Raw genomic sequence first — 16,683 nt, 5'->3', positions numbered from 1 at the left:
CTCTGTGCGAAGATTTGTTTTTTAGCCACCTGAATATGTTTAACCCCACTTTGCTGCTACAAATCATTGTCAGGTTTTAACCTTTATGTGTGATAACATGTGATATTGTGTATCTGCACTGTTGGCACTACGAAGGACACCTTACCTGCCTCTCCCTTGCCCCTCTCCGATGCGGCAAGTGCCGTTGCGCGGAGGTCCTCTGGATGCAGATTCCAGTCTCACTTCCTGCTGGTTAGCGCTCTAGCTCATCAGGCGCCCAACACCATTTAAGGCCTCTCAAATGCGCACGCGCAGCGGACGCAGCAGTCACTGATCCTGAGACGCTGCAAGCTGCTCTGTGCGAAGATTCGTTTTTTAGCCACCTGAATATTTTTAACCCCACTTTGCTGCTACAAATCATTGTCAGGTTTTAACCTTTATGTGTGATAACATGTGATATTGTGTATCTGCACTGTTGGCACTACGAAGGACACCTTACCTGCCTCTCCCTGGCCCCGGTCCGACGCGGCAAGTGTCGTTGCGCGGAGGGCCTCTGGGAGCAGATTCCAGCCTCACTTACTGCTGGTCAACGCTCTAGCTCTTCAGGCGCCCAGCACCATTTAAGGCCTCTCAAATGCGCTCGCGCAGCGGACGCAGCAGTCACTGATCCTGGGACGCTGCAGGCTGCTCTGTGCGAAGATGCGTTTTTTAGCCACCTGAATATTTTTAACCCAACTTTGCTGCTACAAATCATTGTCAGGTTTTAACCTTTATGTGTGATAACATGTGATATTGTGTATCTGCACTGGTGGCACTACGAAGGACACCTTACCTGCCTCTCCCTGGCCCCGGTCCGACGCGGCAAGTGCTGTTGCGTGCAGGGCCTCTGGGAGCAGATTCCAGCCTCACTTCCTGCTGGTTAGCGCTCTAGCTCTTCCTGCGCCCAGCACCATTTAAGGCCTCTCAAATGCGCACGCGTATCGGACGCAGCAGTCACTGATCCTGAGACGCTGCAAGCTGCTCTGTGCGAAGATTCGTTTTTTAGCCACCTGAATATTTTTAACCCCACTTTGCTGCTACAAATCATTGTCAGGTTTTAACCTTTATGTGTGATAACATGTGATATTGGGTATCTGCACTGTTGGCACTACGAAGGACACCTTACCTGCCTCTCCCTGGCCACGGTCCGACGCGGCAAGTGCCGTTGCGCGGAGGGCCTCTGGGAGCAGATTCCAGCCTCACTTCCTGCTGGTCAGCGCTCTAGCTCTTCAGGCGCCCAGCACCATTTAAGGCCTCTCAAATGCGCACGCGCAGCGGACGCAGCCGTCACTGATCCTGAGACGCTGCAAGCTGCTCTGTGCGAAGATTAGTTTTTTAGCCACCTGAATATTTTTAACCCCACTTTGCTGCTACAAATCATTGTCAGGTTTTAACCTTTATGTGTGATAACATGTGATATTGTGTATCTGCACTGTTGGCACTACGAAGGACACCTTACCTGCCTCTCCCTGGCCACGGTCCGACGCGGCAAGTGCCGTTGCGCGGAGGGCCTCTGGGAGCAGAGTCAAGCCTCACTTCCTGCTTGTCAGCGCTCTAGCTCTTCAGGCGCCCAGCACCATTTAAGGCCTCTCAAATGCGCACGCGCAGCGGACGCAGCAGTCACTGATCCTGAGACGCTGCAAGCTGCTCTGTGCGAAGATTCGTTTTTTAGCCACCTGAATATTTTTAACCCCACTTTGCTGCTACAAATCATTGTCAGGTTTTAACCTTTATGTGTGATAACATGTGATATTGTGTATCTGCACTGTTGGCACTACGAAGGACACCTTACCTGCCTCTCCCTGGCTCCGGTCCGACGCGGCAAGTGCCGTTGCGCGGAGGGCCTCTGGGAGCAGATTCCAGCCTCACTTCCTGCTGGTCAGCGCTCTAGCTCTTCAGGCGCCCAGCACCATTTAAGGCCTCTCAAATGCGCTCGCGCAGCGGACGCAGCAGTCTCTGATCCTGGGACGATGCAAGCTGCTCTGTGCGAAGATTCGTTTTTTAGCCACCTGAATATTTTTAACCCCACTTTGCTGCTACAAATCATTGTCAGGTTTTAACCTTTATGTGTGATAACATGTGATATTGTGTATCTGCACTGTTGGCACTACGAAGGACACCTTACCTGCCTCTCCCTGGCCCCGGTGCGACGCGGCAAGTGCCGTTGCGCGGAGGGCCTCTGGGAGCAGATTCCAGCCTCACTTCCTGCTGGTCAGCGCTCTAGCTCTTCAGGCGCCCAGCACCATTTAAGGCCTCTCAAATGCGCTCGCGCAGCGGACGCAGCAGTCACTGATCCTGGGACGCTGCAAGCTGCTCTGTGCGAACATTCGTTTTTTAGCCACCTGAATATTTTTAACCCCACTTTGCTGCTACAAATCATTGTCAGGTTTTAACCTTTATGTGTGATAACATGTGATATTGTGTATCTGCACTGGTGGCACTACGAAGGACACCTTACCTGCCTCTCCCTGGCCCCGGTCCGACGCGGCAAGTGCTGTTGCACGCAGGGCCTCTGGGAGCAGATTCCAGCCTCACTTCCTGCTGGTTAGCGCTCTAGCTCTTCAGGCGCCCAGCACCATTTAAGGCCTCTCAAATGCGCACGCGCAGCGGACGCAGCAGTCACTGATCCTGAGACGCTGCAAGCTACTCTGTGCGAAGATTCGTTTTTAGCCACCTGAATATTTTTAACCCCACTTTGCTGCTACAAATCATTGTCAGGTTTTAACCTTTATGTGTGATAACATGTGATATTGTGTATCTGCACTGTTGGCACTACGAAGGACACCTTACCTGCCTCTCCCTTGCCCCTCTCCGATGCGGCAAGTGCCGTTGCGCGGAGGTCCTCTGGATGCAGATTCCAGTCTCACTTCCTGCTGGTTAGCGCTCTAGCTCATCAGGCGCCCAACACCATTTAAGGCCTCTCAAATGCGCACGCGCAGCGGACGCAGCAGTCACTGATCCTGAGACGCTGCAAGCTGCTCTGTGCGAAGATTCGTTTTTTAGCCACCTGAATATTTTTAACCCCACTTTGCTGCTACAAATCATTGTCAGGTTTTAACCTTTATGTGTGATAACATGTGATATTGTGTATCTGCACTGTTGGCACTACGAAGGACACCTTACCTGCCTCTCCCTGGCCCCGGTCCGACGCGGCAAGTGTCGTTGCGCGGAGGGCCTCTGGGAGCAGATTCCAGCCTCACTTACTGCTGGTCAACGCTCTAGCTCTTCAGGCGCCCAGCACCATTTAAGGCCTCTCAAATGCGCTCGCGCAGCGGACGCAGCAGTCACTGATCCTGGGACGCTGCAGGCTGCTCTGTGCGAAGATGCGTTTTTTAGCCACCTGAATATTTTTAACCCAACTTTGCTGCTACAAATCATTGTCAGGTTTTAACCTTTATGTGTGATAACATGTGATATTGTGTATCTGCACTGGTGGCACTACGAAGGACACCTTACCTGCCTCTCCCTGGCCCCGGTCCGACGCGGCAAGTGCTGTTGCGTGCAGGGCCTCTGGGAGCAGATTCCAGCCTCACTTCCTGCTGGTTAGCGCTCTAGCTCTTCCTGCGCCCAGCACCATTTAAGGCCTCTCAAATGCGCACGCGTATCGGACGCAGCAGTCACTGATCCTGAGACGCTGCAAGCTGCTCTGTGCGAAGATTCGTTTTTTAGCCACCTGAATATTTTTAACCCCACTTTGCTGCTACAAATCATTGTCAGGTTTTAACCTTTATGTGTGATAACATGTGATATTGGGTATCTGCACTGTTGGCACTACGAAGGACACCTTACCTGCCTCTCCCTGGCCACGGTCCGACGCGGCAAGTGCCGTTGCGCGGAGGGCCTCTGGGAGCAGATTCCAGCCTCACTTCCTGCTGGTCAGCGCTCTAGCTCTTCAGGCGCCCAGCACCATTTAAGGCCTCTCAAATGCGCACGCGCAGCGGACGCAGCCGTCACTGATCCTGAGACGCTGCAAGCTGCTCTGTGCGAAGATTAGTTTTTTAGCCACCTGAATATTTTTAACCCCACTTTGCTGCTACAAATCATTGTCAGGTTTTAACCTTTATGTGTGATAACATGTGATATTGTGTATCTGCACTGTTGGCACTACGAAGGACACCTTACCTGCCTCTCCCTGGCCATGGTCCGACGCGGCAAGTGCCGTTGCGCGGAGGGCCTCTGGGAGCAGATTCCATCCTCACTTCCTGCTGGTCAGCGCTCTAGCTCTTCAGGCGCCCAGCACCATTTAAGGCCTCTCAAATGCGCACGCGCAGCGGACGCAGCAGTCACTGATCCTGAGACACTGCATGCTGCTCTGTGCGAAGATTTGTTTTTTAGCCACCTGAATATGTTTAACCCCACTTTGCTTCTACAAATCATTGTCAGGTTTTAACCTTTATGTGTGATAACATGTGATATTGTGTATCTGCACTGTTGGCACTACGAAGGACACCTTACCTGCCTCTCCCTTGCCCCTCTCCGATGCGGCAAGTGCCGTTGCGCGGAGGGCCTCTGGATGCAGATTCCAGTCTCACTTCCTGCTGGTTAGCGCTCTAGCTCATCAGGCGCCCAGCACCATTTAAGGCCTCTCAAATGCGCACGCGCAGCGGACGCAGCAGTCACTGATCCTGAGACGCTGCAAGCTGCTCTGTGCGAAGATTCGTTTTTTAGCCACCTGAATATTTTTAACCCCACTTTGCTGCTACAAATCATTGTCAGGTTTTAACCTTTATGTGTGATAACATGTGATATTGTGTATCTGCACTGTTGGCACTACGAAGGACACCTTACCTGCCTCTCCCTGGCCCCGGTCCGACGCGGCAAGTGCCGTTGCGCGGAGGGCCTCTGGGAGCAGATTCCAGCCTCACTTACTGCTGGTCAACGCTCTAGCTCTTCAGGCGCCCAGCACCATTTAAGGCCTCTCAAATGCGCTCGCGCAGCGGACGCAGCAGTCACTGATCCTGGGACGCTGCAGGCTGCTCTGTGCGAAGATGCGTTTTTTAGCCACCTGAATATTTTTAACCCAACTTTGCTGCTACAAATCATTGTCAGGTTTTAACCTTTATGTGTGATAACATGTGATATTGTGTATCTGCACTGGTTGCACTACGAAGGACACCTTACCTGCCTCTCCCTGGCCCTGGTCCGACGCGGCAAGTGCTGTTGCGTGCAGGGCCTCTGGGAGCAGATTCCAGCCTCACTTCCTGCTGGTTAGCGCTCTAGCTCTTCAGGCGCCCAGCACCATTTAAGGCCTCTCAAATGCGCTCGCGCAGCGGACGCAGCAGTCACTGATCCTGGGACGCTGCAAGCTGCTCTGTGCGAAGATTCGTTTTTTGGCCACCTGAATATTTTTAACCCCACTTTGCTGCTACAAATCATTGTCAGGTTTTAACCTTTATGTGTGATAACATGTGATATTGGGTATCTGCACTGTTGGCACTACGAAGGACACCTTACCTGCCTCTCCCTGGCCACGGTCCGACGCGGCAAGTGCCGTTGCGCGGAGGGCCTCTGGGAGCAGATTCCAGCCTCACTTCCTGCTGGTCAGCGCTCTAGCTCTTCAGGCGCCCAGCACCATTTAAGGTCTCTCAAATGCGCACGCGCAGCGGACGCAGCCGTCACTGATCCTGAGACGCTGCAAGCTGCTCTGTGCGAAGATTAGTTTTTTAGCCACCTGAATATTTTTAACCCCACTTTGCTGCTACAAATCATTGTCAGGTTTTAACCTTTATGTGTGATAACATGTGATATTGTGTATCTGCACTGTTGGCACTACGAAGGACACCTTACCTGCCTCTCCCTGGCCACGGTCCGACGCGGCAAGTGCCGTTGCGCGGAGGGCCTCTGGGAGCAGAGTCAAGCCTCACTTCCTGCTTGTCAGCGCTCTAGCTCTTCAGGCGCCCAGCTCCATTTAAGGCCTCTCAAATGCGCACGCGCAGCGGACGCAGCAGTCACTGATCCTGAGACGCTGCAAGCTGCTCTGTGCGAAGATTCGTTTTTTAGCCACCTGAATATTTTTAACCCCACTTTGCTGCTACAAATCATTGTCAGGTTTTCACCTTGATGTGTGATAACATGTGATATTGTGTATCTGCACTGGTGGCACTACGAAGGACACCTTACCTGCCTCTCCCTGGCCACGGTCCGACGCGGCAAGTGCCGTTGCGCGGAGGGCCTCTGGGAGCAGATTCCAGCCTCACTTCCTGCTGGTCAGCGCTCTAGCTCTTCAGGTGCCCAGCACCATTTAAGGCCTCTCAAATGCGCACGCGCAGCGGACGCAGCAGTCACTGATCCTGAGACGCTGCAAGCTGCTTTGTGCGAAGATTAGTTTTTTAGCCACCTGAATATTTTTAACCCCACTTTGCTGCTACAAATCATTGTCAGGTTTTAACCTTTATGTGTGATAACATGTGATATTGTGTATCTGCACTGTTGGCACTACGAAGGACACCTTACCTGCCTCTCCCTGGCCACGGTCCGACGCGGCAAGTGCCGTTGCGCGGAGGGCCTCTGGGAGCAGAGTCCAGCCTCACTTCCTGCTTGTCAGCGCTCTAGCTCTTCAGGCGCCCAGCACCATTTAAGGCCTCTCAAATGCGCACGCGCAGCGGACGCAGCAGTCACTGATCCTGAGACGCTGCAAGCTGCTCTGTGCGAAGATTCGTTTTTTAGCCACCTGAATATTTTTAACCCCACTTTGCTGCTACAAATCATTGTCAGGTTTTAACCTTTATGTGTGATAACATGTGATATTGTGTATCTGCACTGTTGGCACTACGAAGGACACCTTACCTGCCTCTCCCTGGCTCTGGTCCGACACGGCAAGTGCCGTTGCGCGGAGGGCCTCTGGGAGCAGATTCCAGCCTCACTTCCTGCTGGTCAGCGCTCTAGCTCTTCAGGCGCCCAGCACCATTTAAGGCCTCTCAAATGCGCTCGCGCAGCGGACGCAGCAGTCACTGATCCTGGGACGCTGCAAGCTGCTCTGTGCGAAGATTCGTTTTTTAGCCACCTGAATATTTTTAACCCCACTTTGCTGCTAAAAATCATTGTCAGGTTTTAACCTTTATGTGTGATAACATGTGATATTGTGTATCTGCACTGGTGGCACTACGAAGGACACCTTACCTGCCTCTCCCTGGCCCCGGTCCGACGCGGCAAGTGCTGTTGCACGCAGGGCCTCTGGGAGCAGATTCCAGCCTCACTTGCTGCTGGTTAGCGCTCTAGCTCTTCAGGCGCCCAGCACCATTTAAGGCCTCTCAAATGCGCACGCGCAGCAAACGCAGCAGTCACTGATCCTGAGACGCTGCAAGCTGCTCTGTGCGAAGATTCGTTTTTTAGCCACCTGAATATTTTTAACCCCACTTTGCTGCTACAAATCATTGTCAGGTTTTAACCTTTATGTGTGATAACATGTGATATTGTGTATCTGCACTGTTGGCACTACGAAGGACACCTTACCTGCCTCTCCCTGGCCCCGGTGCGACGCGGCAAGTGGCGTTGCGCGGAGGGCCTCTGGGAGCAGATTCCAGCCTCACTTCCTGCTGGTCAGCGCTCTAGCTCTTCAGGCGCCCAGCACCATTTAAGGCCTCTCAAATGCGCACGCGCAGCAGACGCAGCAGTCACTGATCCTGAGACGCTGCAAGCTGCTCTGTGCGAAGATTCGTTTTTTAGCCACCTGAATATTTTTAACCCCACTTTGCTGCGACAAATCATTGTCAGGTTTTAACCTTTATGTGTGATAACATGTGATATTGTGTATCTGCACTGTTGGCACTACGAAGGACACCTTACCTGCCTCTCCCTGGCCCCGGTCCAACGCGGCAAGTGCCGTTGCGCGGAGGGCCTCTGGGAGCAGATTCCAGCCTCACTTCCTGCTGGTCAGCGCTCTAGCTCTTCAGGCGCCCAGCACCATTTAAGGCCTCTCAAATGCGCACGCGCAGCGGACGCAGCAGTCACTGATCCTGAGATGCTGCAAGCTGCTCTGTGCGAAGATTTGTTTTTTAGCCACCTGAATATGTTTAACCCCACTTTGCTGCTACAAATCATTGTCAGGTTTTAACCTTTATGTGTGATAACATGTGATATTGTGTATCTGCACTGTTGGCACTACGAAGGACACCTTACCTGCCTCTCCCTTGCCCCTCTCCGATGCGGCAAGTGCCGTTGCGCGGAGGTCCTCTGGATGCAGATTCCAGTCTCACTTCCTGCTGGTTAGCGCTCTAGCTCATCAGGCGCCCAACACCATTTAAGGCCTCTCAAATGCGCACGCGCAGCGGACGCAGCAGTCACTGATCCTGAGACGCTGCAAGCTGCTCTGTGCGAAGATTCGTTTTTTAGCCACCTGAATATTTTTAACCCCACTTTGCTGCTACAAATCATTGTCAGGTTTTAACCTTTATGTGTGATAACATGTGATATTGTGTATCTGCACTGTTGGCACTACGAAGGACACCTTACCTGCCTCTCCCTGGCCCCGGTCCGACGCGGCAAGTGTCGTTGCGCGGAGGGCCTCTGGGAGCAGATTCCAGCCTCACTTACTGCTGGTCAACGCTCTAGCTCTTCAGGCGCCCAGCACCATTTAAGGCCTCTCAAATGCGCTCGCGCAGCGGACGCAGCAGTCACTGATCCTGGGACGCTGCAGGCTGCTCTGTGCGAAGATGCGTTTTTTAGCCACCTGAATATTTTTAACCCAACTTTGCTGCTACAAATCATTGTCAGGTTTTAACCTTTATGTGTGATAACATGTGATATTGTGTATCTGCACTGGTGGCACTACGAAGGACACCTTACCTGCCTCTCCCTGGCCCCGGTCCGACGCGGCAAGTGCTGTTGCGTGCAGGGCCTCTGGGAGCAGATTCCAGCCTCACTTCCTGCTGGTTAGCGCTCTAGCTCTTCCTGCGCCCAGCACCATTTAAGGCCTCTCAAATGCGCACGCGTATCGGACGCAGCAGTCACTGATCCTGAGACGCTGCAAGCTGCTCTGTGCGAAGATTCGTTTTTTAGCCACCTGAATATTTTTAACCCCACTTTGCTGCTACAAATCATTGTCAGGTTTTAACCTTTATGTGTGATAACATGTGATATTGGGTATCTGCACTGTTGGCACTACGAAGGACACCTTACCTGCCTCTCCCTGGCCACGGTCCGACGCGGCAAGTGCCGTTGCGCGGAGGGCCTCTGGGAGCAGATTCCAGCCTCACTTCCTGCTGGTCAGCGCTCTAGCTCTTCAGGCGCCCAGCACCATTTAAGGCCTCTCAAATGCGCACGCGCAGCGGACGCAGCCGTCACTGATCCTGAGACGCTGCAAGCTGCTCTGTGCGAAGATTAGTTTTTTAGCCACCTGAATATTTTTAACCCCACTTTGCTGCTACAAATCATTGTCAGGTTTTAACCTTTATGTGTGATAACATGTGATATTGTGTATCTGCACTGTTGGCACTACGAAGGACACCTTACCTGCCTCTCCCTGGCCACGGTCCGACGCGGCAAGTGCCGTTGCGCGGAGGGCCTCTGGGAGCAGAGTCAAGCCTCACTTCCTGCTTGTCAGCGCTCTAGCTCTTCAGGCGCCCAGCACCATTTAAGGCCTCTCAAATGCGCACGCGCAGCGGACGCAGCAGTCACTGATCCTGAGACGCTGCAAGCTGCTCTGTGCGAAGATTCGTTTTTTAGCCACCTGAATATTTTTAACCCCACTTTGCTGCTACAAATCATTGTCAGGTTTTAACCTTTATGTGTGATAACATGTGATATTGTGTATCTGCACTGTTGGCACTACGAAGGACACCTTACCTGCCTCTCCCTGGCTCCGGTCCGACGCGGCAAGTGCCGTTGCGCGGAGGGCCTCTGGGAGCAGATTCCAGCCTCACTTCCTGCTGGTCAGCGCTCTAGCTCTTCAGGCGCCCAGCACCATTTAAGGCCTCTCAAATGCGCACGCGCAGCGGACGCAGCAGTCACTGATCCTGAGACGCTGCAAGCTGCTCTGTGCGAAGATTCGTTTTTTAGCCACCTGAATATTTTTAACCCCACTTTGCTGCTACAAATCATTGTCAGGTTTTAACCTTTATGTGTGATAACATGTGATATTGTGTATCTGCACTGTTGGCACTACGAAGGACACCTTACCTGCCTCTCCCTGGCCCCGGTCCGACGCGGCAAGTGTCGTTGCGCGGAGGGCCTCTGGGAGCAGATTCCAGCCTCACTTACTGCTGGTCAACGCTCTAGCTCTTCAGGCGCCCAGCACCATTTAAGGCCTCTCAAATGCGCTCGCGCAGCGGACGCAGCAGTCACTGATCCTGGGACGCTGCAGGCTGCTCTGTGCGAAGATGCGTTTTTTAGCCACCTGAATATTTTTAACCCAACTTTGCTGCTACAAATCATTGTCAGGTTTTAACCTTTATGTGTGATAACATGTGATATTGTGTATCTGCACTGGTGGCACTACGAAGGACACCTTACCTGCCTCTCCCTGGCCCCGGTCCGACGCGGCAAGTGCTGTTGCGTGCAGGGCCTCTGGGAGCAGATTCCAGCCTCACTTCCTGCTGGTTAGCGCTCTAGCTCTTCCTGCGCCCAGCACCATTTAAGGCCTCTCAAATGCGCACGCGTATCGGACGCAGCAGTCACTGATCCTGAGACGCTGCAAGCTGCTCTGTGCGAAGATTCGTTTTTTAGCCACCTGAATATTTTTAACCCCACTTTGCTGCTACAAATCATTGTCAGGTTTTAACCTTTATGTGTGATAACATGTGATATTGGGTATCTGCACTGTTGGCACTACGAAGGACACCTTACCTGCCTCTCCCTGGCCACGGTCCGACGCGGCAAGTGCCGTTGCGCGGAGGGCCTCTGGGAGCAGATTCCAGCCTCACTTCCTGCTGGTCAGCGCTCTAGCTCTTCAGGCGCCCAGCACCATTTAAGGCCTCTCAAATGCGCACGCGCAGCGGACGCAGCCGTCACTGATCCTGAGACGCTGCAAGCTGCTCTGTGCGAAGATTAGTTTTTTAGCCACCTGAATATTTTTAACCCCACTTTGCTGCTACAAATCATTGTCAGGTTTTAACCTTTATGTGTGATAACATGTGATATTGTGTATCTGCACTGTTGGCACTACGAAGGACACCTTACCTGCCTCTCCCTGGCCACGGTCCGACGCGGCAAGTGCCGTTGCGCGGAGGGCCTCTGGGAGCAGAGTCAAGCCTCACTTCCTGCTTGTCAGCGCTCTAGCTCTTCAGGCGCCCAGCACCATTTAAGGCCTCTCAAATGCGCACGCGCAGCGGACGCAGCAGTCACTGATCCTGAGACGCTGCAAGCTGCTCTGTGCGAAGATTCGTTTTTTAGCCACCTGAATATTTTTAACCCCACTTTGCTGCTACAAATCATTGTCAGGTTTTAACCTTTATGTGTGATAACATGTGATATTGTGTATCTGCACTGTTGGCACTACGAAGGACACCTTACCTGCCTCTCCCTGGCTCCGGTCCGACGCGGCAAGTGCCGTTGCGCGGAGGGCCTCTGGGAGCAGATTCCAGCCTCACTTCCTGCTGGTCAGCGCTCTAGCTCTTCAGGCGCCCAGCACCATTTAAGGCCTCTCAAATGCGCTCGCGCAGCGGACGCAGCAGTCACTGATCCTGGGACGATGCAAGCTGCTCTGTGCGAAGATTCGTTTTTTAGCCACCTGAATATTTTTAACCCCACTTTGCTGCTACAAATCATTGTCAGGTTTTAACCTTTATGTGTGATAACATGTGATATTGTGTATCTGCACTGTTGGCACTACGAAGGACACCTTACCTGCCTCTCCCTGGCCCCGGTGCGACGCGGCAAGTGCCGTTGCGCGGAGGGCCTCTGGGAGCAGATTCCAGCCTCACTTCCTGCTGGTCAGCGCTCTAGCTCTTCAGGCGCCCAGCACCATTTAAGGCCTCTCAAATGCGCTCGCGCAGCGGACGCAGCAGTCACTGATCCTGGGACGCTGCAAGCTGCTCTGTGCGAACATTCGTTTTTTAGCCACCTGAATATTTTTAACCCCACTTTGCTGCTACAAATCATTGTCAGGTTTTAACCTTTATGTGTGATAACATGTGATATTGTGTATCTGCACTGGTGGCACTACGAAGGACACCTTACCTGCCTCTCCCTGGCCACGGTCCGACGCGGCAAGTGCCGTTGCGCGGAGGGCCTCTGGGAGCAGATTCCAGCCTCACTTCCTGCTGGTCAGCGCTCTAGCTCTTCAGGCGCCCAGCACCATTTAAGGCCTCTCAAATGCGCACGCGCAGCGGACGCAGCCGTCACTGATCCTGAGACGCTGCAAGCTGCTCTGTGCGAAGATTAGTTTTTTAGCCACCTGAATATTTTTAACCCCACTTTGCTGCTACAAATCATTGTCAGGTTTTAACCTTTATGTGTGATAACATGTGATATTGTGTATCTGCACTGTTGGCACTACGAAGGACACCTTACCTGCCTCTCCCTGGCCATGGTCCGACGCGGCAAGTGCCGTTGCGCGGAGGGCCTCTGGGAGCAGATTCCATCCTCACTTCCTGCTGGTCAGCGCTCTAGCTCTTCAGGCGCCCAGCACCATTTAAGGCCTCTCAAATGCGCACGCGCAGCGGACGCAGCAGTCACTGATCCTGAGACACTGCATGCTGCTCTGTGCGAAGATTTGTTTTTTAGCCACCTGAATATGTTTAACCCCACTTTGCTTCTACAAATCATTGTCAGGTTTTAACCTTTATGTGTGATAACATGTGATATTGTGTATCTGCACTGTTGGCACTACGAAGGACACCTTACCTGCCTCTCCCTTGCCCCTCTCCGATGCGGCAAGTGCCGTTGCGCGGAGGGCCTCTGGATGCAGATTCCAGTCTCACTTCCTGCTGGTTAGCGCTCTAGCTCATCAGGCGCCCAGCACCATTTAAGGCCTCTCAAATGCGCACGCGCAGCGGACGCAGCAGTCACTGATCCTGAGACGCTGCAAGCTGCTCTGTGCGAAGATTCGTTTTTTAGCCACCTGAATATTTTTAACCCCACTTTGCTGCTACAAATCATTGTCAGGTTTTAACCTTTATGTGTGATAACATGTGATATTGTGTATCTGCACTGTTGGCACTACGAAGGACACCTTACCTGCCTCTCCCTGGCCCCGGTCCGACGCGGCAAGTGCCGTTGCGCGGAGGGCCTCTGGGAGCAGATTCCAGCCTCACTTACTGCTGGTCAACGCTCTAGCTCTTCAGGCGCCCAGCACCATTTAAGGCCTCTCAAATGCGCTCGCGCAGCGGACGCAGCAGTCACTGATCCTGGGACGCTGCAGGCTGCTCTGTGCGAAGATGCGTTTTTTAGCCACCTGAATATTTTTAACCCAACTTTGCTGCTACAAATCATTGTCAGGTTTTAACCTTTATGTGTGATAACATGTGATATTGTGTATCTGCACTGGTTGCACTACGAAGGACACCTTACCTGCCTCTCCCTGGCCCTGGTCCGACGCGGCAAGTGCTGTTGCGTGCAGGGCCTCTGGGAGCAGATTCCAGCCTCACTTCCTGCTGGTTAGCGCTCTAGCTCTTCAGGCGCCCAGCACCATTTAAGGCCTCTCAAATGCGCTCGCGCAGCGGACGCAGCAGTCACTGATCCTGGGACGCTGCAAGCTGCTCTGTGCGAAGATTCGTTTTTTGGCCACCTGAATATTTTTAACCCCACTTTGCTGCTACAAATCATTGTCAGGTTTTAACCTTTATGTGTGATAACATGTGATATTGGGTATCTGCACTGTTGGCACTACGAAGGACACCTTACCTGCCTCTCCCTGGCCACGGTCCGACGCGGCAAGTGCCGTTGCGCGGAGGGCCTCTGGGAGCAGATTCCAGCCTCACTTCCTGCTGGTCAGCGCTCTAGCTCTTCAGGCGCCCAGCACCATTTAAGGTCTCTCAAATGCGCACGCGCAGCGGACGCAGCCGTCACTGATCCTGAGACGCTGCAAGCTGCTCTGTGCGAAGATTAGTTTTTTAGCCACCTGAATATTTTTAACCCCACTTTGCTGCTACAAATCATTGTCAGGTTTTAACCTTTATGTGTGATAACATGTGATATTGTGTATCTGCACTGTTGGCACTACGAAGGACACCTTACCTGCCTCTCCCTGGCCACGGTCCGACGCGGCAAGTGCCGTTGCGCGGAGGGCCTCTGGGAGCAGAGTCAAGCCTCACTTCCTGCTTGTCAGCGCTCTAGCTCTTCAGGCGCCCAGCTCCATTTAAGGCCTCTCAAATGCGCACGCGCAGCGGACGCAGCAGTCACTGATCCTGAGACGCTGCAAGCTGCTCTGTGCGAAGATTCGTTTTTTAGCCACCTGAATATTTTTAACCCCACTTTGCTGCTACAAATCATTGTCAGGTTTTCACCTTGATGTGTGATAACATGTGATATTGTGTATCTGCACTGGTGGCACTACGAAGGACACCTTACCTGCCTCTCCCTGGCCACGGTCCGACGCGGCAAGTGCCGTTGCGCGGAGGGCCTCTGGGAGCAGATTCCAGCCTCACTTCCTGCTGGTCAGCGCTCTAGCTCTTCAGGTGCCCAGCACCATTTAAGGCCTCTCAAATGCGCACGCGCAGCGGACGCAGCAGTCACTGATCCTGAGACGCTGCAAGCTGCTTTGTGCGAAGATTAGTTTTTTAGCCACCTGAATATTTTTAACCCCACTTTGCTGCTACAAATCATTGTCAGGTTTTAACCTTTATGTGTGATAACATGTGATATTGTGTATCTGCACTGTTGGCACTACGAAGGACACCTTACCTGCCTCTCCCTGGCCACGGTCCGACGCGGCAAGTGCCGTTGCGCGGAGGGCCTCTGGGAGCAGAGTCCAGCCTCACTTCCTGCTTGTCAGCGCTCTAGCTCTTCAGGCGCCCAGCACCATTTAAGGCCTCTCAAATGCGCACGCGCAGCGGACGCAGCAGTCACTGATCCTGAGACGCTGCAAGCTGCTCTGTGCGAAGATTCGTTTTTTAGCCACCTGAATATTTTTAACCCCACTTTGCTGCTACAAATCATTGTCAGGTTTTAACCTTTATGTGTGATAACATGTGATATTGTGTATCTGCACTGTTGGCACTACGAAGGACACCTTACCTGCCTCTCCCTGGCTCTGGTCCGACACGGCAAGTGCCGTTGCGCGGAGGGCCTCTGGGAGCAGATTCCAGCCTCACTTCCTGCTGGTCAGCGCTCTAGCTCTTCAGGCGCCCAGCACCATTTAAGGCCTCTCAAATGCGCTCGCGCAGCGGACGCAGCAGTCACTGATCCTGGGACGCTGCAAGCTGCTCTGTGCGAAGATTCGTTTTTTAGCCACCTGAATATTTTTAACCCCACTTTGCTGCTAAAAATCATTGTCAGGTTTTAACCTTTATGTGTGATAACATGTGATATTGTGTATCTGCACTGGTGGCACTACGAAGGACACCTTACCTGCCTCTCCCTGGCCCCGGTCCGACGCGGCAAGTGCTGTTGCACGCAGGGCCTCTGGGAGCAGATTCCAGCCTCACTTGCTGCTGGTTAGCGCTCTAGCTCTTCAGGCGCCCAGCACCATTTAAGGCCTCTCAAATGCGCACGCGCAGCAAACGCAGCAGTCACTGATCCTGAGACGCTGCAAGCTGCTCTGTGCGAAGATTCGTTTTTTAGCCACCTGAATATTTTTAACCCCACTTTGCTGCTACAAATCATTGTCAGGTTTTAACCTTTATGTGTGATAACATGTGATATTGTGTATCTGCACTGTTGGCACTACGAAGGACACCTTACCTGCCTCTCCCTGGCCCCGGTGCGACGCGGCAAGTGGCGTTGCGCGGAGGGCCTCTGGGAGCAGATTCCAGCCTCACTTCCTGCTGGTCAGCGCTCTAGCTCTTCAGGCGCCCAGCACCATTTAAGGCCTCTCAAATGCGCACGCGCAGCAGACGCAGCAGTCACTGATCCTGAGACGCTGCAAGCTGCTCTGTGCGAAGATTCGTTTTTTAGCCACCTGAATATTTTTAACCCCACTTTGCTGCGACAAATCATTGTCAGGTTTTAACCTTTATGTGTGATAACATGTGATATTGTGTATCTGCACTGTTGGCACTACGAAGGACACCTTACCTGCCTCTCCCTGGCCCCGGTCCAACGCGGCAAGTGCCGTTGCGCGGAGGGCCTCTGGGAGCAGATTCCAGCCTCACTTCCTGCTGGTCAGCGCTCTAGCTCTTCAGGCGCCCAGCACCATTTAAGGCCTCTCAAATGCGCACGCGCAGCGGACGCAGCAGTCACTGATCCTGAGATGCTGCAAGCTGCTCTGTGCGAAGATTTGTTTTTTAGCCACCTGAATATGTTTAACCCCACTTTGCTGCTACAAATCATTGTCAGGTTTTAACCTTTATGTGTGATAACATGTGATATTGTGTATCTGCACTGTTGGCACTACGAAGGACACCTTACCTGCCTCTCCCTTGCCCCTCTCCGATGCGGCAAGTGCCGTTGCGCGGAGGTCCTCTGGATGCAGATTCCAGTCTCACTTCCTGCTGGTTAGCGCTCTAGCTCATCAGGCGCCCAACACCATTTAAGGCCTCTCAAATGCGCACGCGCAGCGGACGCAGCAGTCACTGATCCTGAGACGCTGCAAGCTGCTCTGTGCGAAGATTCGTTTTTTAGCCACCTGAA

Source organism: Triturus cristatus, chromosome 1_1, assembly GCF_964204655.1.
Source record: "Triturus cristatus chromosome 1_1, aTriCri1.1, whole genome shotgun sequence".
In the NCBI taxonomy this organism is placed as follows: domain Eukaryota; kingdom Metazoa; phylum Chordata; class Amphibia; order Caudata; family Salamandridae; genus Triturus; species Triturus cristatus.
This window is presented reverse-complemented; position numbering follows the sequence as displayed.